The sequence below is a fragment of the Kogia breviceps genome, chromosome 12 (genome assembly GCF_026419965.1).
Source record: "Kogia breviceps isolate mKogBre1 chromosome 12, mKogBre1 haplotype 1, whole genome shotgun sequence".
Taxonomy (NCBI): Eukaryota; Metazoa; Chordata; class Mammalia; order Artiodactyla; family Physeteridae; genus Kogia; species Kogia breviceps.
In genome coordinates, this window is record NC_081321.1 from 31,880,705 (window position 1) to 31,901,714 (window position 21,010).

The window sequence follows — 21,010 nt, forward strand, 5'->3', positions numbered from 1 at the left end:
CAAAGGAAGTTCTTGGTTGTCCATTTTATTGTTGTATAATTGTTTGTAGTACTATCTCATGATCTCTTGTATTTTTGTGATGTTGGCTATAATTTCTCATTTTTCACTTCTGATTTTATTTACATCTTCTCTTTCTCTCTCTCTTTGATGTGTCTGGCTAAAGGTTTATCACTTTTGTTTCCTATCTTTCCAAAGAGATAGCTCTTTGTTTCGTTAATATTTACTATTTTTTTGGTCTCTATTTCTTTATTTCTGTTCTGATCTTTATTATTTCTTTTCTTCTGCTAACTTTGGGTTTTGTTTGTTCTTCTTTTTCTGGCTTCTTTAGCTGTAAGGTTATGTTATTTACTTGAAATTTTTCTTGTTTCCTGAGGTGGGTTTGTATCACTATAAACTTTCCTCTTTGAGTAGCAGCATATATATGCTGCATGGCCAGCATATATATAGATCTTTTTTTTTTTTTTTTTTTTGCGGTACACCGGCCTCTCACTGTTGTGGCCTCTCCCGTTGTGGAGCACAGGCTCCAGACGCGCAGGCTCAGTGACCATGGCTCACTGGCTTAGCCCCTCCGCGGCATGTGGGATCTTTCTGGCCTGGGACAGGAACCCACGTCCCCTGCATCAGTAGGCCGACTCTCAACCACTGTGCGACCAGGGAAGCCCGATCTTGTTTTCCTTTTATCTATTCAGCCAGTTTATGTCTTTTGACTGGAGGTTTAGTCCATTTACACTTAATGTAATTATTGATAGGTATGTACTTATTGCCATTTGTTAATTGTTTTGGGCTTATTTTCGTAGTTCTTTTCTTTTCCTCTCTTCTCCTGTGATCTGATGATTGTTCTAGTGTTACATTTGGATTCCTTTCTCTTTTTTGTGTGTGTATTTTTTGCAGATTTTTGGGTTTTGGTTATCATGAGATTTACATATACTAACCTATATATGTATATACATGATTATTTTAAGTTGATGATCCCTAAAGTTCAAATGCATCTAATAACCCTGCATTTCTACTACCCACTCCATATTTAATGTTTTTGACATCATATTCTATGTCTTTTTGTCTTGTATATCCCTTTACTTATTGTCGCTATAGTTGATTTTACTACTTTTGTCTTTTAGGTTTCTTACTCGCTTTAAAGGGGTTTACTTACTATATTTACTGTATATTTGCCTTTACCAATGAGATTTTTTCCTTTCAAAATTTTTATATTTCTAGTTGTAGTCTTGTCTTTTCCACTTAGGGAAGTCCCTTTAACATTTCTTGTAAGGTCTATTTAGTGGTGCTGAACACTTTAGCTTTTGTTTCCTGTAAACTAGCTTTTAATCTCTCTTTCAAATCTGAGTGTTGGCCTTTTCCTGAGATAGCATCTTCTGAGTCATTAAAATCTGATAAAACAAAAAGACTCAGAAAGAAAATCTGGTTGAATTTATCAATCAATCAATAAACATTTGTCATAAACCTTTTTTATGTAAGCTCTGTTAGATGCCTATTATCAGAAGTATAAAGCATGGTGCTAGATTGCGAGGAGTTTATGCGATAAAAGTAACTAACAACTTTTAACACTCACTATGTTGAAGTGCTATATGAGGTAAGTTTTTTTCATGTTCTTTAATTTAATTAAATCTCACAGTATTCCTATTATGGAGGCATTATTATTGTTATTTCATTTAACAAGTAAAAATATTGAGATTTAAAGGGCTTAAGTAACTTGGCTATGGACAAACAGCAAGTAAATGTAAAATACGATACTAAACTCCAGGGTGTAAGAAATTAAAGCTTATGTTTTCAACTATTAGATCCACCACCTCTCTCTTTACAACACATTGGGAAGGCAAGAAAAATATATTTGAAAAAAAATGAACAATGCAAGTTTGGAGAAAAATTACTCTTTTATTTTTCTTTGTTTAGGCAACATTCTCTACTGTTAAGAAATACTGGTGAACTTATTAAATTGAAAAATATTATTAATAAGAATCTTCAGCAACTAGGGCTTTCCCAGTTTTAATGAAGAAGGAAACAGACAGCTTAATCAGTGAGAGTACAGAAATAGATCACACCCTGAAAACCATAAGTTAGATAAGTTAAAGCCATCAAGGCTCTTTCAACATCTCTGGCAGTTATCACCACACCAAATTTGAACACATCAGCCTTAAACTACTAGAAATTTAGGAACCAGCTAAGAAAATTATCAAAGGGCTGAGGAGAATCTCCTTAGAGAAAGTAAAGTTAAAACAGCAGCTAAAGTTGTTAGAATTAATAGAAGTTAATCAGTGTTCTGTTTTAGGCTGAACCGAAGTGGGTATATAAGACAACAGGGAATTCAAGTAGGTCAGGGCATAGGTGAGGTTGTGGAGATAATAAAACTTCTCCACCTAAGGATAAGTGAGTTTGGACACAAAATCAGAGCAGAATGTCCAGCATGAGTAGCAACAGGTCAAAGTCTACTGACTGGTACAGGTTTGATAAGCTAGGGAGTCAAAATCAATCCTGGGACAGAGACAAATGGTGCAGATTTTTAGAAAGAAACTTAATACACAAGAATTCTTAGCCACAGATCTAAAATAAATGAAACATGTATTCAAAGGCAAGCAGATCAGGTCTCTCTTTTTCAATTCTATCATAATCCCTGATAATTCAAACTTAAAGAATCAGACCCACTAATATAAGCACACACTGTGTATTGATTCATTCTTCCATGCATTCAGCACATATTTGGTACCCTGTGTAGTAATCACAGTGATACACATCATACCTGTGATAAATGAAAGGCAAATGAAACAAATATGATCTTTGCTGTAGTGAGAATTATATTATAGTGGAAGAGTTAGACATTAACTAAACAATTATAAAAGTATGTTTTTAATTATAATTTTGATCAGCTATAAAGGAAAGTTACTAAGTATTGCAAGAATGAATTACAGAAGGAAGTATCCAAGTTTGCAAATTGGTAAAGTAGAATATATAGCCTGAAAGATAAGTCAGTTAGCCAAGCAAATATTTGGAAAAAAAATTCCTGACAGAGGAAGAATAGTCTTAAAGTTAGGAAAAACAAGGAGATGGCCAGAGTTGCTAGAAAACAGTGAAGGAAGGGGAAAAGAGAACATGATGAAGCTGTAGGGTTGGCTAGAAACCAACAGGACATTATATACTATGTTGAAGATTTTGAATATTATCTTAATTGTAGCTCAGGAAAACACTGAGCACTTTTATGCCAGTAAACAATATGATGACGTTGGCATTTTTAACATATCCTTTTAGGTGATCTCACTATGTATTTGGTATGGATTAGACAACAGCAGAGTAGATATGGGGAGCTCATCTATAAGACTGTTTCAGTAGTCTAAGCGAGAGATGATGATAGCTTGAACTTTGCTATTGACAATAAAGACAGGAAAAAGTAGATGGATACAGTATATAATTAGGTGGTAGAAAAGAGGGTTGAAGCTGTAGGCTTTAAGCATAAATAGGATGGTGTAAGGTGATGTCATTTACTAGGATAGGAAAGACTGGAGATGATCAGATTTGGGGGAAATATTGGGAATTCAGTTATCTATGAGTGAGATATAACCAAGTAGAACTATGAAGTTGATGTGTTGAATTTCAGAAAAGATATCTTGCCTAGAGACAAAATTTGAGTTCATCAGCATATAGGTAATCTTTCAAGTAAAAAAGGTGTATCTCAGTTTCTGGAATGAGTAGATTAGTAGATGATGGTACCATTTCCTAGCACAGAGGAGAAAAAGGAAAACCAAATTTAGAGAAAGGAAGTTGAGTTCTTTTGTGAACTGCCTGAGATATACAAGTATAAACATCAAGTACAAAAGTAGGCTGGTGGGTCTGGAGTTCAGAATAGAAATTTTGTCTGTCAAGTTCTGCAAGTACATAAGATAAAGTTTATATCATTTAATTATTAATTATTACTGTTTTTAACAACTGTCTTGCAAAATCCTGAAATTTAAAATGGTCTCTAACTGTGGGCTGGCTCCAACAGACCACTGATTCTAAGTTAGATTTTGACCTATAGTCCATGTCAGTGAATATTTCCCATGTCAATTAATATTTTTAGAAAAAAAGAGTGCTCAAGTCAATGTGAACTGGACTGGAAAAAAAGGTGTTTTTGCATTCATACCTGCATGCCCCAAGACAGGTTTTTTCCCTTCTATTTCATATACCTGTTTCTTTGTATTGTTTATTTGGATTATTTTTCAAACATAATTTTTACTGGGTCATATGCTAGATAAGAGTTTTGCATCTGACAGTTTTGCACCAAGGGTCAGTCTAGATCTCATGTTATTCTTATATTTAAATTAAGACTTTCAATCCCTATGTTCAATCAATCATCTATTTTTAATTTAAACTCATGTATTTCAGTGAAGTATCACTTTTTTCAGAAAGGTCCCCATACCCATTCCCTACAACTAAAATATTAGTTATATTTTTAAGATACTTTATGAGTGCCTCTTCAACTTAATAGGACAAATGTCTATGATGAAATATTTTCCAGGAAATTACAGTTGCAAGTTTAAAGATAAAACTCCTTATGAAGAAGCGAAGTTGATTGCCTTATGCAATGACTCTATGAAAACCAATATTTTACGAAAGGACTTACTAGAATATTAATATCCTGCTATGAGACCTAGTTTCGGTAGAAAAATAAAATGCATTGCAAAGTATTCATATAAAAAAGAACTTATACAAAATTGCCTTATTAAATGAAAGTATAACAGTTACATTTTACATTGAACCTATGGTCAAAAAAGAGTGTGAATAAAAACCTCTGTCCAAACTTATTTCTGAAATGATTTTATATCTAAAGAATTCTACAGCACTAGACATTGGTAATTCTACAGCACTAGACATTGGTTTTTAAAGGTTGTGTAAAAATTCAGGTGAAACTAATCTGGGATGTTAGCCTTCAGGACAATAGTTCTCTTTGTGGGTGGTGGAGGATGGAAGGGAGAACACAGGGCCTCTGGGCTCCTAGTAATGTATTGTGTGTTGATCTGAGTGTGGGTGACATAGCTGTGCCGGTTTGTGAAAATTCAACAAGTTGTATGATGTTACATGTACACAAACGTGAAATATAGTATACTGCCATTAAAATTTTTAAATATTTGTATACATATGCACATCCACATATACACACACAATGTAAACTTCTGCAGTATAATCATGATGTGGTCATTTTTTAAATACATCTATTTAGAAGTTTTCAATTAAGTACTTTTAATTTTTATTATTTATTTATTTTTTTATTTTTTAAGTACTTTTTAGTGATAGTGAGGCTAAAACTTGTATAAAGTCCATAAAAGGAGTCTCTGTTTTTAATGGGTTAATCAAATATTGTAGTGAATGTATCATTTATTTTATTGTTGACATTTATTCATTTGTGAATTCATACAATAAACCTTATTTTTCTAAACCTTCTTAAAGGAGTTACTTATGGGTCAAGTCATTCTTTCCAAAGCTCAAAAATCTTAAAGACCTAAGAGAGTACACACTTTTCTTGAATAAAATAAATTGAGACCTAATGAAGTAAATCTAAATTTGTCTTGAGACTAGATATTTATTTAGACCAGACTATTTTGCAAAAATTTAAATTTGTTACTAGAAAAAAGAAGCAGGATTAAACTTGTAAAATTCTTTTCTAATGTGTATCTAAAGATACACACTGGCATGTTCCCAGAGGTGTTCAATGAATCTCATGGGATAGAACTGGTTGCTGGTATCTCTGACTTGAAGTTAAATATGTCTTCTTCCAAGAGTATTTAGTCCCTTAAAAAGGAAAACTGCTTCTCTAAAAGTAACTAAAAGTAAATATAATTAAATAGGGATTATTATAATTATTTAGACTTAAAAAACTTTAAGTTATATTTTTCAATTATACCTGTAACCATTAGCAGAAATCTTATTTGGTTCATTTTATATGCAGGTTGAACTACAGTTGGGTGATTTGTATGAGACCTTGGAAATCATTTGGGTGTATTAAGCTCTGTACGCTAACTGAAATATTGAGAAAATGTTGCGTATATTAATGGAACTAAGAATTCTTTAATGTTGTATGGACAATTTACAAGTATATCAAATTTTGGGACATGTTGGGATACCTGTTCCCTATAGCTATTTTCTTCTTTATTTAACTGAAAGATGCGTGCCCACTACCAGCTTAATAAATAAAAGTATATGCAAATAAAATTCTCTATACCCTCCTCCCCAATAATACCCTTCCTCCTCTCCCCAGAAATAAGTACAATCCAGAATTTGGAATTTATATCCAGATCTTAATTTTCATGTATCTTATTTACATATACCTTTAGGCAAAATATAATATCATACCATTTGCTTATTTTTAAATTTTATGTAATTGGAATTATGATATATGAGTTCTGCACTTTTTTCCTCAGCATTAAGCATGCAAGCTCCATCTATGTTGATGGTTTTAGCTCTATATTGTTCATTTCTTGGTGAATTTAAAAAAATATTGTTAAAAGATATTACAGTGTAATAACCCTGAGCTTTGGTCATGTGGTACTTTGTCTTATTCTTTAATCTATGTACCCTTAAGAAAGTTACTGAAAACTATTTCAGCCTATTTTCTTATCTATCAAAAGGGATGGTAATGTCTTCTTTATAAATTAGTTTAGACATAATTACATACTGTGCATTTGGAGATAAATATATAGATATATAAAATATGTATTTGGAACAATAATAAATGATTTTTCTTTTCCACATTTTAATTTTTTTCTCTTATTTTTAAAACAAGTAGTGATTACCAGACATACTTGTTTTGTATACTTTTAATACAAAACTCACTTTTTGCTGGTCTTCTGGGATGTTTAAAAGCAGAGATGGGGAGAATGCATTCTGTTAGGACTGTGGTTCTTGGAAGTGGTTCAGCAGCTTGATGTGGTTTAAGGTGTGAATTGTGAATTTGGAAAATCTAGATGTGACTTCAGGCTTACCTGTCATTGGTCATGTGACTTGGCCAAATTTCTTAGGCTTTCTTTGAGCCAGAGTCTTCATTGATAAGTGGAGGTAAATGTTACTTATATCACGAGAGCTTTGTGATGATCAAATCAAATAAGTTTATTAAAGTACTAAGCATGTTCTAGCCTTATAGTATATGTTTAACATATATTAGCAGGTTTCCCTTCTGTAGTCAACTTATTAATGATGTCAAGATATTTATTTAATTAAGCCTTTTATGTACATTTTTTATCTACATCTCACGTTTTCATCCTCCACCTTCTTTTCTCTGTACACCTTCAACCCTGAGTTGTTTCCTCTACTTCCATATCTTAAACAATTCTGGCCACTCCCTAATTTATTTAGTGAGCTATAGCTTCGTTATCCAAGTGTCGACTAGAAGTTCTATAAGTGTCCAATTCTTTACCAACTCTTCATCTTTCTTCTCGTTTGCCTCTCCTTTGTTTCATTTAATATTATAATCTCATTACCTCACCATCTTCTCATAATATCGGTGGTTCTTCTTTTCTTCTTCTTCTTTTTTTTTTTGGATAGGGATGAGAGAAGGACACTGAGTGACTCAAGTCCTAAAAGTCTTCCATGATTTCTCCCTGTCTCTTAATCATACTTAGTCCTATGCTCTAATGTTTAAATATCTCTAGAATATCACTATCTCTGCTTTGTGCAGGCCCTCATCACTTCTGGTAGACTAAAATCATATCCTGTTAAACACATTTTTTAATCTGGTTACTGCATCCAATCTATCCTCTAGCCACAAAATCTAGTCATTTTATTCTCTTGGTGAAATCTTTAAATATCTCTTTCTCTGTAGAATAGCTTCAAACTCCTTCCCAGATTAAAAATGTTGTGTATAATCATGATTTTAACAGTTTTTAAAAAGAACCCTATACTATCAGATTTTGTATAATTTTGCCTCATCACCTGACAAAATGTTTATTGTATCCAAAATTATCATAATATAGATACTTCAGTTTCTCAAGCATATCATGTGATGTCCTGTCTCTACAAATGCATACTTTTCTCTTTACTAAAGATGGCTTTCCCTTCAAGCCTTTTCTTCAAGACTAAGATTTTGGAGAAAATAAATTAATGTTTCTAAAGTCCTTACGGTGTCAGAAACTGTGTTAAGTGACACAAAGACATTGTAATATTTGAATTTTCTAATAACTCTGTGATGGCAATGAAATTTCCATTTAGAGATGAGGAAATCAAGGCAGGATTTAAACTCTCATCTGGTTGACTACAAAAACTGTGTTTTTAATTATTGTTCTGTAAGCCATTTATTTAATTCTTTTAAAAAGATAAAGAGATAGATATTTAACTAGATTTCTACATGATAAAACTCATGCTCATGGAGTATGGGTAGCACATCCGAGGTCACATGAACAAGACCCTATGGTGCTTTCCTGCAACAGATCCCTCCCCCCATATTTTCTCCCTGCCTTTTGTTTGTAGAAAAGTTGTAGTCTCCCAGGCATCCCCTGAGTCACAAAGGCCTGGCTCAAGAATTAATGATTGATGAACATTGGGGTACATGTGTCTTTTTGAATTATGGCTTTCTCAGAGTATATGCCCAGTAGTGAGATTGCTTGGTCATATGCTAGTTCTATTTTCAGTTTTTCAATGAACATCCATACTGTTCTCCATAGTGGCTGTACCAATTTACATTCCCACCAACAGTGCAAGAGGGTTCCCTTTTCTCCACACCCTCTCCAGCATTTATTGTTTGTAGATTTTTTGATGATGGCCATTGTGACCGGTGTGAGGTGATACCTCATTGTAGTTTTGATTCACATTTCTCTAATAGTTAGTGATGTTGAACATCTTTTCATGTGCCTCTTGGCCATCTGTCTGTCTTCTTTGGAGAAATGGCTATGCACTATTCACAATAGCCAGGACATGGAAGCAACCTAAATGTCCACTGACAGATGAATGGATAAAGCAGATATGGTACATATATACAATGGAATATTACTCAGCCATAAAAAGAATGAAATTGAACATTTTAGAGATATGAATGGACCTAGAGTCTGTCATACAGAGTGAGATAAGTCAGAAATAGAAAAAACAAATACCATATATATATATGCATATATGTGGAATTCAAAAAAATGGTACATATGAACGTATTTGCAGGGCAGGAATAGAGACGCAGATGTAGAGAACAGAAGGGTGGACACAGTGAGAGAGGTGGAAGGTGGGATGAATTGGGAGATTAGGATTGACATATATACACTACCATGTGTGAAAGAGATAGCCAGTGGGACCCTGCTGTATAGCACAGGGAGCTCAGCTTGGTGTTCTGTGATAACCTTGATGGGTGGGATGGGGGGATGGGTGGGAGGGAGGTCCAAAAGGGAGGGGATACACGTATACATATAGCTGGTTCATTACGTTATACAGCAGAAACTAACACAGCATTGTAAAGCAATTATACTCCAATAAAAAAAAGAATTAATGATCAAAAAGATGTGAACAGGTAGTGACAAAAGTAGCAGTTGAACCAGGAGAACTGGTAACAATTTAAACAGTAAATCAGCCATGTGGCATTCACAGAATCTTTAGTTCCTCCCTGAAATACCTAGATAACAGTATCTGAAACATATTTTGTGAGTTTTTTAACAGATGCTAACACCCCCACCAAATGGAAGAAGTTAACTACTTGATGACCTTGATCTACTGGAGCCTGAGGATTGATAATGTTAACCCCTGTGACACTGCCCTCTTAACTCACCATCAGCCAATCAGAGAATTGTGCACAAGCTGATCACATACACCAGGACTCCCCTCCCTCACCTTGCCTTTAAAAATGTTCCCTGAAACTCATCTGGGAGTTTGAGCATTAGCTGTCCCAGACTTCTTGTCTGGTGCCTTACAATAAATGCTGCACTTTCCTTCACTACAACCCCGTGTCAACCTTGGCTTTACTGTGCAGGGCAAGCAGACCCAAATTTGGTTGGGTAACAAATTGAGGAAGTTTGAATTTAATTTCAAATTTGTCAAACATTAAAGCCCATGTTAGTTCTATTTACCACACAGTTTCTTTAAATAGCACCCCCTCCATGAATCATTTCCTAATGCCCCATGAGCAGTTGGTGATGCCAATATTTCTTCTGCTTCTATGCCTCATATATAACACTTATCTATCAGTTACTTAGCACACAGGCACATCATACTTTAGTAATTACCTCATTAGCATACCTTAACATGTATCAGGGGTAATTATATTCATCACTCTGTATCTACATCTTTTCTTGTTTTCCTCACAAAAGCATGAATACCTTCAGGTCAGCCACTATATACATTTGTCTTCCTAGCATATAGTACAATTCATTTCATACAGAAGGTACATAATAAATATTTTTTGATTGAATGAATGTGTTATGATTAGGGGATGACTATGTTATGGGTAGGACAGCTTGATAAAAGAGGAAAGAATGTCTTAAATCTCAGAGAATAAATGCAGTCTGCTCCCACAACCCTTGAGTTCAGGAATGTAGAAACTTTGGCAGGCTAAATCATTTTCCTAATTCTACATGGCATTATGTATTCTTATAGTGGATATAAATTATGCATTTTTCCAAATGACAGGCAGGCTAGGAATATATCTTAATAGATATTGCAAAACTAGCAGACTAAATATATTTTGATTTATTCACAAATTTTGATTCATTTTATTGACCCTATTGTACATTACAGAGTTCACTCCATATTTTACACGCATTATAAATTCAAAATATTGGAAATCCTGTAGATCTGCAAAGAGATCAAAATTATCTAAAAGACCCATCTCTGTTTTCCATCCATTTGAAAAGATTGATTAAGTGTGTTTCTCAGGCATAGCCAGACTTCTGGAAAGTGGAAATTGGTTCTTGATTCTTATTACATTTGCAGGCTTCATCTTATCTGGAGTGCAACTGATTATTTTTACCCAGGTGTTTCCCTTAAAGGTTTGCTTGCTGCCCCCACTCTGATTTCTTAGGGACTTAGCATCTCCATAGCTTTTCTCATGCCAAACTCTTCTCTTCTTTGCTGTCTCTAATCTTGGTCTTTTCTAGGTTGATGGTGTGTGTGTGTGTGTGTGTGTGTGTGTGTGTGTGTGTGTGTGTATGTGTGTGTTTCATCTCTCTCCCCACCTTTAAAACAATTGAATCTGAAAATTCAACAAGTAGATGAAAAGTTGCCATCACCATTTTAGACTTGGGTCCTGGATATTTGTATGTGAGAAAAGATATTGTCTTTCCTCCACTCACTGCAGAAGAAGAGAAGGACAAAGCTAATGCTTTTCCTATCCACCTGGTTATGCACTATTGAATTATGTCATTTCAGAGAACTTAAAATTTCCAATGCTTACGTTTGTAATTATTTTTCATTTTGTCAGCAATCTATATCTCCTAAATGAATGTACTCTATATCCTTATACATGATAACTTAAATTTCAAAGTTTTCAATTTTCTACTATTTTTAAAAGAGATGTTATCTTCATATAAAATTGCTTCTCTAAACGATTAAATTGATACAACTCTTGGCAGGAAATTAATCCTTAGCTATTCCTTCTATAATTTTATTTATTTTTTTACCTTCTGTAATTTTTAAGTGTTTGAGATCTTCCGTATAAAGAATAAAGAATATTACTCTGATAAATGTTATAAAATAAGGTCTTCTTGTAGTTTACTTGAATTTTATTATGTAAATTTTATTATGTATATATGTAAACATACAAAAAGAACCTGGCTTGGACAAAACAAAACATTGCAGAATATGGAATATATAATGTACATAGTAATTGGATAGTTAATTTCCCAGACACCTTTAGAATATTTTAGCATAATCTTTATCAGCTAGGTGCACCTATTTTCTCAATGGCCTAGCAGGGATTATGCTCTTACTGCACTTGGAAGGAAGAGCCGTCTCCCTGAACATCCCTGAACTCCATTGCTATTGTCATCAGGGCTCCTACTACCCTCTCATGCTGGTATCAGTTGTTACTGGCTTATTGACTGCAAATCACCATTGAAGAGTCTTTGGAAAGACATGGCATTAGGCTTCTAAATGATCTCAATAACATCAGCCCTCTTTGGTGGAGAAAGCTTAATTCGTTTTTAACAATTAAAATACTTTGGGAAATAGACAAACATTTCTTGTACATAAATGCATTTGCTGTTTTACATCGATCTCCCATTATTATGGTGATTTAAAAAAATATTATACTACTGTGATATTTTAAAATGCTACCTATGTTTTCTCCTGATGAATATTAGCATAATAAAAAGCACAATTTGTTTTAAAGCTACTTTATTGAGGCGATGAAAAAATACTAGTAGAAATCATGGCGTGTTCTTAGGAGCTTAAATTCTGAGAGAAAGGGCTCTCAGAACTATTGACACACCCAGAGCACAGGTGCCCATGATCCAAAATAGTTAACAATGATGAACAATGATGTACCCACTATGATGATTAAAAAAAAAAAAAGAAATCCTCTTCCACATTATTGAAATGAAAATTAATTGTTTTTAAGTTAAAGTCTTCTAAGAAATGTTATTCAAATGAGCCCAGATGAAAACTTCTATGATTTATACCAATACACCATTCTTTGTGTTTTATTTTTTTCTTAATTTTCTGTTTAGCCCTGTTGATTTTCCCGAAATGGTAGGAAAAGATCAACTCTGTATATCTCACTTCTAATATAAAATATTCATCCTAAACCTGCAGAAAATATGTATTTTGAATAAAAGAAAATAGATGCTATAGCATTTCTGCGAAAGAGTCCAGTTTAAACATTCTGCACTATGCAAATGCTATCTCGTTTATGTGAATGTTTTACTCGAGTGGATGCTGCAGGGTTGGAGGCTTCTGCCTGTGATTTAGGTTGTAATTTTATTTGTGGAAATAAGCCAATCGCGTACTTCCAATTGTATTAGCGATTAGGTGATCAATAGCCCATTACTGGATGGAACAGAGGCTACAGGAAGTGCATTGAAGATTTTAATGCATGAATTATGCATGCGGTGCTCATTCTTTAGTCTCCGAACAGAATGACAGGGTTTGTGAAGTCGCCTCAGCTAGTTTCTTGCATTAAGTGACTGCAGTGAAATGCTTAATATTTTCAGGCATAGAAGCAGCATTGACTCTAGCCAGCTGAATTTGGATGTAAATCCCACAGCTCGCAGCACAGAATGCTTTATTTGAAAGTAATGCTATGTAGAGAGCCAGCTTTACTGTCATCTAACCTGCTCTCCCCAGAAGGTTGGCTGAAGGATGGGAGCGGCTGTGCCTGCCTCTGAGGTCACAGCTTGAAGTCCTTTTAACTTGCTTTCTGCTGCAGGAGAGAGACATACTGTGGTGTAACTGTCGCTGCATTCATTCAAATGGACAGCTTGCAATAAATACTATACCCAGAACGTCAGATAATTCAACATATGAGGTAAGTCCGAGGTTTTTCTCTAGGTTAGTAAATTCCAAGGGAGAATGTGCTGAGTTAGGATAAGCGTGGTGCAGTATTAGGAGGATTGACTCACACCTCAGTATTGCTATGCAGTGTCAGGGTTCTCTATTTTTATGTTAATTGAAAGCTGATTTTATTTTATATTTTTGACAAGTTGCCGTAGGGTATTTTATTTTGCACGCAAAAGCTTTTCAAGAATGTACCAGAGCTCAGATGTGTGTGTCTCAGGTAGACAGAAACCTGAAAACTGGGGAGGGGCAGCGCTGAAAGTATGAGCTGAATCAATAAAAAATTACCTCCCGTGGAGAAGTTTTAGCAGGGCTGTGGTATTCCTTTGGCTCGTATTATTTCCTTAATGTCAATAATTTCAAATTATGGTAAAAAATGTTGGTAAACATCAAAAATGCTCAATCCTTTCCCCAGAAGCAGTGGAAAGCACCGAGGTACTCAAACTCAAATACGGTGTTGCATACAAATGGAACAGATGGAATTAAAATAATTTGGACTAGCTTGTCCTTGAAGAAAGACCTTGTTGTCAGAAACAAAACAGTTTGACTTCTACCTGTAGTGTTTTGGGTGTTTTTCCCTCTTGTCCAGAATGTCTTACTCCAAAAAGAATGCATAGATGTAATATTTTGGAATTTAGACCCCCACCCCCCAAAAAAGTTTCCTTTCTTTCTTGGTCTTTTAAAAATTAAGCTTATACAATTGCAGAACCCACTATATAAAAGCCAAATAAAATTTACAAAAACTCTGCAAAACTGAAAAATATAGTTCTATCTACTACTATATTTGCCAGTCTTTGTGAATTAAAGCTGCTTGCTTAAATATCATGACAAATAATTAATAAATATGCAGACAATGTGCAGTATGATATATATTCCTAAACCTTTCTTTAGGGTGGGAAAATAGCATTTAATAAACATTCAGCGGGAAACTCTAGATATAGTAAACATTTTTAAGGATGCTTTTCAACAGTACATTTATACTATTAGTATATATATGTATACACATATGCATATATGTACACATATGCATACATACATATATACACTATAATATATAATTTATAAAACATAATATATGCAATATAACTGGTATATCATATAAATTAGATAATATAACATTACCTACTCCTCAAGTATGTTAATTGATGCTAAGTTTTTAAAAATTTGTTTGCTAAATAATCTATCAAGAGCCAGTAATAGATAAGGCCAGTATTTTTTGTAAAATAAGGATTATTATTAAAAAAAATAAAAATTAAAAAAGAAATAGAGTAATGATAGTAAGACCACAGGAAAAATACCCTGCAAGCATTTCACAGTGCATTTCAGTTCTGCTACAGTGTTACTCTGTCACTTGGCTTTCCTGTCAACTGTCTGGTGGTGGTGTGGCACTGCGCTCCCAGCACTGTAGAATGTGTTTTATGAGGACGCTCACGTGTGAGTTTTTACTTAGGCAGGGGGAGAAAGGGAGGATAGGTAACTGCCTATACGTCTTAGAGGTCTCCCGTTGCTGAGTCATGGCGTTCAGTTCTGCTTAAATGCCTCCTGGATGAGGTGGCCCCTTATCGGCTACTAAAGTGGAATCTAAAAGAAAATGAGAAAGAATGGAGGGAACAGAAACTTAAAGGTATTTATTACCTAATGACATACTAAATTCTGAATAATGAGTATAATGGCAGTGCTACTTGTTGGAGCTGGCTGAGGTGACAATAGAAGAAAAGCCCCCATGGTGGGTGACAAGATCATAGCAGTAAAATTAATGGACCAACTTAGGGAGATTGTATAGACAAAGGGGTCTATGTAACATTGCACTTGTACTTACCTAAGCCTCTTTGTCATTGTTCTAGTCTCAACCCAGGCCATTAATCAATCTCACTGAAAATATCTAAAGGTTTTGATGAATATTTCCCAGGTCGTGTGAGGGGAATCTGGAATGAGATGTGCTCAGTTCCCAATTCCCACATTAGCTGCAATTAATTTTTATAGGTTATCAATTGGGAGAAGATAACAAGAGACTAATGAGAATATTTGAAAATCAACCACAATATATGAGTTGAAACACCAAAATGAGTTTAGATAATGATTATTATGGCAAAGTATAATAGTATTAAATTCAGTTGGAAAGGAAATTAAAGATATAAAAGGGGTATAATAAAATGGAAAGAAGGAAAATAGCATGAGAAACCTATATAGTAGTGAAATATCAAATGTAAAATTTTTGAAAGAAAAGTGAATTTAATTCATAGTTGATATATATTATTAATGCCTCTAAAATCAATTTATAAGAATTCTGAAATATTATGATTCACTAATATAAGGTTTTGAATTTAGCTTAAAAATGAATTTTAAAGGTGACTTAGAGTGATAAATCAGTTGAGAAGAATATTTTAAACTGGTAAACAAGCAATTTTCTTATAGAGAATAAATATGTATATTAAAAAGGGATATTTTCACCTACATTATAATAACTCTAAGAAGAAAACTGTATCTCTATCTACACTATATTCAGCATTAAATAAGATTATAGAAAAGTTATGAATCATTTATGGAAGATTGGAAGAGTAAAAGATGAGAGATGATATGCCCATTTTCCAAACCTAAAACACACACACAAATTGATTAAATCTGAGTTTACATTTATAAGACAAGGTAATCCCCTATAGGGTTCTTTAGTAAATAGTCCTGATGTGCTACAAGCTTTGTAAAATACACAGAAAACTTTTTTCCAAGTATGAATTTATAACAAAGAGTGATACCAAGAGATTTTATATTCTTTTATATTGGAGACAATGATAAAATTAGTTCCTCCTTAAAATATTTTCCCTAAGAAATTATAGTTTATGAAACATTTTCCTTTTATATATGCTCTTAGGAGTTGACACTGATGAGTGTGTCATTTTAATATAGCTTCATGCATGTTTCACCAGTTTATTCCCTCTGATTATAAATATACATTTTACCCAATTATTTATTGTTTCTTAATCACTTTCATCTTACAAGACAACTCAGTGCAATGAAGAAGCATTTATTAAGGTCTTCTTGTGTGCTTTTTCTAGGTACTCACTGTAGATGCAAAAAACAGATGAAGGGCTATGCTTTCAATAGAACAAATAGTTCAAATGAAGAAAAAAATTAGAGCATAGCATCAGGCAAAATACTTTGTTAAAAGTTTTAGTGTCACAGGAGAAAGGAGGAACCAAGCTCAGAAATGTTAAATGGAGTCCAGGAGAAGAATGTGCATAAAGGGGTGGAAACAAAAATCAATATTACATATTCTGGCGTCAGGACTGAAACAGAGGAATTGTATAGGTGTAGATGAGAATAAACAAGGTGGGAGCAGGTTGTTAAGAACTTAAACCACCAGAATAACTTGTTTAGACGTGGGTCTTTTAGTTATTGGGTATTCACAGACATTATTTAATCACACTGGAGGCATTTAATGCTAAAGATATTTCTAGTCTCTGAATCAGAAGAATTCTCAACATTTCTTTTTAATGATTGTTAATCCTGAATTGAATATTGTATTAACTATATATTTTTTTCTGTATTCTAATGCTTTGCCTTGCTAACCCTGGAGGGACTGCACCTCCCAGGGTGAGCAAATCACAGGAGTTAGTAAGCCACTGGCCATCAAGTTCCCTTTTCAAATGCAAACCAACCAATCCAAAGCCCTGCCTTCAACCTTATTATTGGAATTCTCACATCAAGACAAGTAGGTACAGCCCCAATGCCCCAGAGCTCCCTAAAATAATTCAAACTGGCCAATCCTAAATCCACTTTTATCTTGCCTCCTTCCTGAGAAAACCATAATAAGGGCTCTTGCCCACAGTTGCCCTTTTACCTCTACCTCTTGACCAAACCTGCACCCCCATGATTCCTTGTATGTCCCCAGGCATGTCCCGCCTTCTTTTCAATGACAGTCATCACCAGATCTATTGGCTTTACCATACCTAGATAACAAGAAAACATATTAAAATAAACATGAAAAACTTATCAACATCTTCTTTAATGTTAACATCAATAAGAAGTATTACATTCTTAGTATTTAAAATAAATCAGTCAAGTCTCTCTGAAATCATTACCTTTTTATTAAACTGCTATATTGTTAGCACAAGTTCTTAGGCCTGCAGCACAGTGAGGCCAAACGAACTGAAACGCCGGAGTTTGGAGCAGTGAAAGGTTAATTGCAGGGCCATGCCAGGAGATGGATGGTTCATGTCCCCAAAAACCTCGAACTCCCCAAAGGATTTTAGCAAAGCATTTTTAAAAGCCAGGTGAGGGAAGGGGATTGCAGGGTGTGTGATCAGCTTGTGCACAGTTCTTTTGTTTGGCTGAGGAATGAGGTAAGGGCCGTGTCACAGGGGTTAACATTATCAATCCTCGGGCTCCAGTAGGCTTGGGGGCTGTGCGCTTATGGTCTTCAAACAGTTAATATTTTCCATTTGGTAGGGGGTTTTCGCATCCGTAACACAACTCAGGAAATGTGCATCAGATACTGTAATCTACATACTCCAGAGAGGAGCTAAAGCAGAGCATATGGGGGGAAGGCCTGTCCTGGGAAGGCGCCATAAGGGTCCTGCTCCATTACATTATTATTTTGAATATAAAGGTAATTTCTAAGTGAACCTCCTATAAACACAAACTTAATTCTTTTCTAAGTTGTGGTTGATAGAGGAAGGGTATTACTCCAGAAATGTGAGTGGACAATTAGTTTTTAATCTCATGACAAGGTACGTAGGTCTAAAGTTTTAAATATTTTCCTGAGTCCACTTTAACTTGTAATATGTTACATCTGCTACTTGAAAATAAACATCTACCTCATCAAGCAATTAAATCAGTGTCAAGGGAAAATGCCACCTTATGCTCCTTAAATATCAAATTCTGAAACTGTAATAATCAAATGTGAGTGTTGTTTATATAACCTCTTTGGCATCCAGTAGGCAACTATAACACACATCCTAAATAAAAAATATTTCTGCCACATTAAGCCTAAAAATTTGAATTGAACTGTCTTGAGAATGTGGTGTTCAAGAAAAGGTTGTTGGTAATCAGTGAATGCAGAACTTTGGAACAATGACAAATGCACTTAACCACAGGACTAAGGAGAGTTGAGCCACACAGAAGTAGTGTGCAGAAGAAATGTATATGAAGACATTAGTGGTATCTTTCAGTAGTGCACGCTATTCCATCAAAACATTATCATTAAAAGAAGCTGAGGGCTTCCCTGGTGGCGCAGTGGTTGAGAGTCCGCCTGCCGATGCAGGGGACACGGGTTCGTGCCCCGGTCCGGGGAGATCCCACGTGCCGCGGAGCGGCTGGGCCCGTGAGCCATGGCCGCTGAGCCTGCACGTCCAGAGCCTGTGCTCTGCAACGGGAGAGGCCACAGCAGTGAGAGGGGCCCGCGTACCGCAAAAAAAAAAAAAAAAAAAAAAAGCTGAGAAAAGTAAATGACTTTAAAGGATAGAAGAATTAAAACATTAAATGCATGTTTGAGCATTTTGGCTTTTAACTTCCCTATCTACTCCAAGATTGTGTGATTATAAGTAACTATTGCAATCACAGTAGTTCTTTAAGAGATAAACTTTTGATAAAGAAATTCAAGTAGATAATTGGAGACAATTTAGATTGGGAACAGGTTAGAAAAGACACTAGTCATGCTAGCAGATGGAAGGGCAGCAAGGTAGGTGGCTGGGAGAGAATCTGGAGGCGGAGCTGTGCCAGAAAGAACATAGGAATTTAAACAGATGGAAGATGATATAAAGTTGGCAACATGAGAAGCTGGGTGACAAACAGAAGAAATCTGTTGAAGAACTGGGTGAGCAGGAAGCCAAGAGGTGAATTAGGCGGACTAGTGGTAAACTAAATAGGTCAGTATGAGGGCACCCACGTTCCAGAATAAATAGGTAAGAATAATGGAAAACTGCAATTTTTCCCTTTACCTGAACCTAGGAAATGATTTTTATTATAATTTTTAAAGTGCTTTGAAACCATGATGAACACTGATCTTCTATAGAGGAACAGTTTTAGTAGAAAATTCTGAGATGCTTACTACTGAGGAAATGTATTCTGTGAAATCATCATGAACATAAAATTTATTTATTATTTACTAGTTTTGTGTTTCCTATCATTTAAGTTCTGGCCCTGGCTTGGAGGATTTGGCTGGAAAATAATACTGAGAGGTAATACCTGTAGAGAATAAGAACTTTAATCCTTACCAAAAGAGGATTTATCAGACTGTGGAAAATCTGAACATAATATTATCTTTAGAAAAAATTTCTTATTTTGTCCTTGCCTGTTAAAAGTGATAGCAGCTCTGTCTCAGTGAACATTAAGAAGATGATTACAAGTCATTTTGTCTCATTTTTGTCTTCGGACTTATCTATCCTTAAATCACTACATTCATGGACAATTATCCATGCTTACAAACACTTGGTAAAATTATATAACATAGTTAAGTACTTTAAAATTTTATTTGTCTTTATAGACTAACATAAAAGTGCCGTATACAGTAACATTTGTATGAGAATCTTGGCATTATGGCTATCTTGATTGATCTTCAGATAGTTACATGGGTTCTAAGTGCAAGAGACACTGTCATTTGCCACGTTTATAAATTTAGAATTAACTCCACTCTTTCCTTTTGTTCTCCAATCTAACCTCTAAACTTACTTTTCTGATACATCAACTATATTTCTCAGGCCAATTTATTGCTATCTATTTTACTAGCCAAAGCCCTTATGCCACTGTGCCTAAAACTCTTATGTTTATTGCCATCATAATTATTTCTAAAATATCTGCATTCCAATTAATCCCACACACAGAAGCAAGGATCATTTATCAACAGTTGTCTAGACTGTATGACTATTCTTTTTGAGTGATGCATTTAGTTGCAACTTCAATCCCTTGAATTAAACTTTTGAGCACAAAGCTAGTAGCAGTATATTCCCAAGTTCCAAGTGCCCACTTTATGTGTGTGTGTAGGTGCGTGTGTGTGTGTGTGTGTGTGTATACACACACAACTCTCTTGAACTGAAGAACCGTATTTGGCAAATCTTGCACATATGCTAGCTACTATGTCAGACTTTGGGGATACAAAAATGAGTATAACATGAACCTTTCCATGAAAGAGTTTATATTCAGATGGAATAAATAGATGTATATATACCAGATACTATGGTACAATCTAATCGATGGAATGATGTTATAGTCATATGTAATAGATATGTATATTATCCTACATGATTGTGAATCTGTTGAGGTCAGGGAACACACTATTAATTCAGCAAATGTTTATTAAGCTCCTTTTATGTGCATTGGCTATGCAAAGGGAATCATATTCCTTATTTCCATGGACAGAATAGTCTGTTAAAAGGAGAGAAAATAACTGAAAGCTCACTGGACAAAGCTAACACTTGTAAAGGTAGAAGCAGGTAGAGTAAGTGCATATAAATTGGGCTTTAGCTAAAATTAAGGGAGGGCATCAAAAATAACTTCCTGAATGAGGTAGTAAAAGGATACTTAAAATAGTTTCAAAATATTGGTATAATGATTTAGTCAGTGCAGTTATGAA

General features: G+C 34.7%; 1 protein-coding gene across 6 annotated transcripts in view; it reads left to right on the forward strand.

Moving 5' to 3' along the window:
• The window catches only part of CNTN1 (contactin 1), a 353,678-nt gene that overhangs the window by 115,418 nt on the left and 217,250 nt on the right, over positions 1 to 21,010 (forward strand). For 2 of the 6 annotated variants that reach the window (XM_059080718.2, XM_067009072.1), the window contains one exon: positions 13,316 to 13,414. The exons of the other annotated variants lie outside the window; for them this stretch is intronic. The gene's annotated coding sequence lies outside the window, so the exon portion shown is untranslated. The remainder of the gene's footprint in view (positions 1 to 13,315; positions 13,415 to 21,010) is intronic. 6 annotated transcript variants of the gene reach the window in all.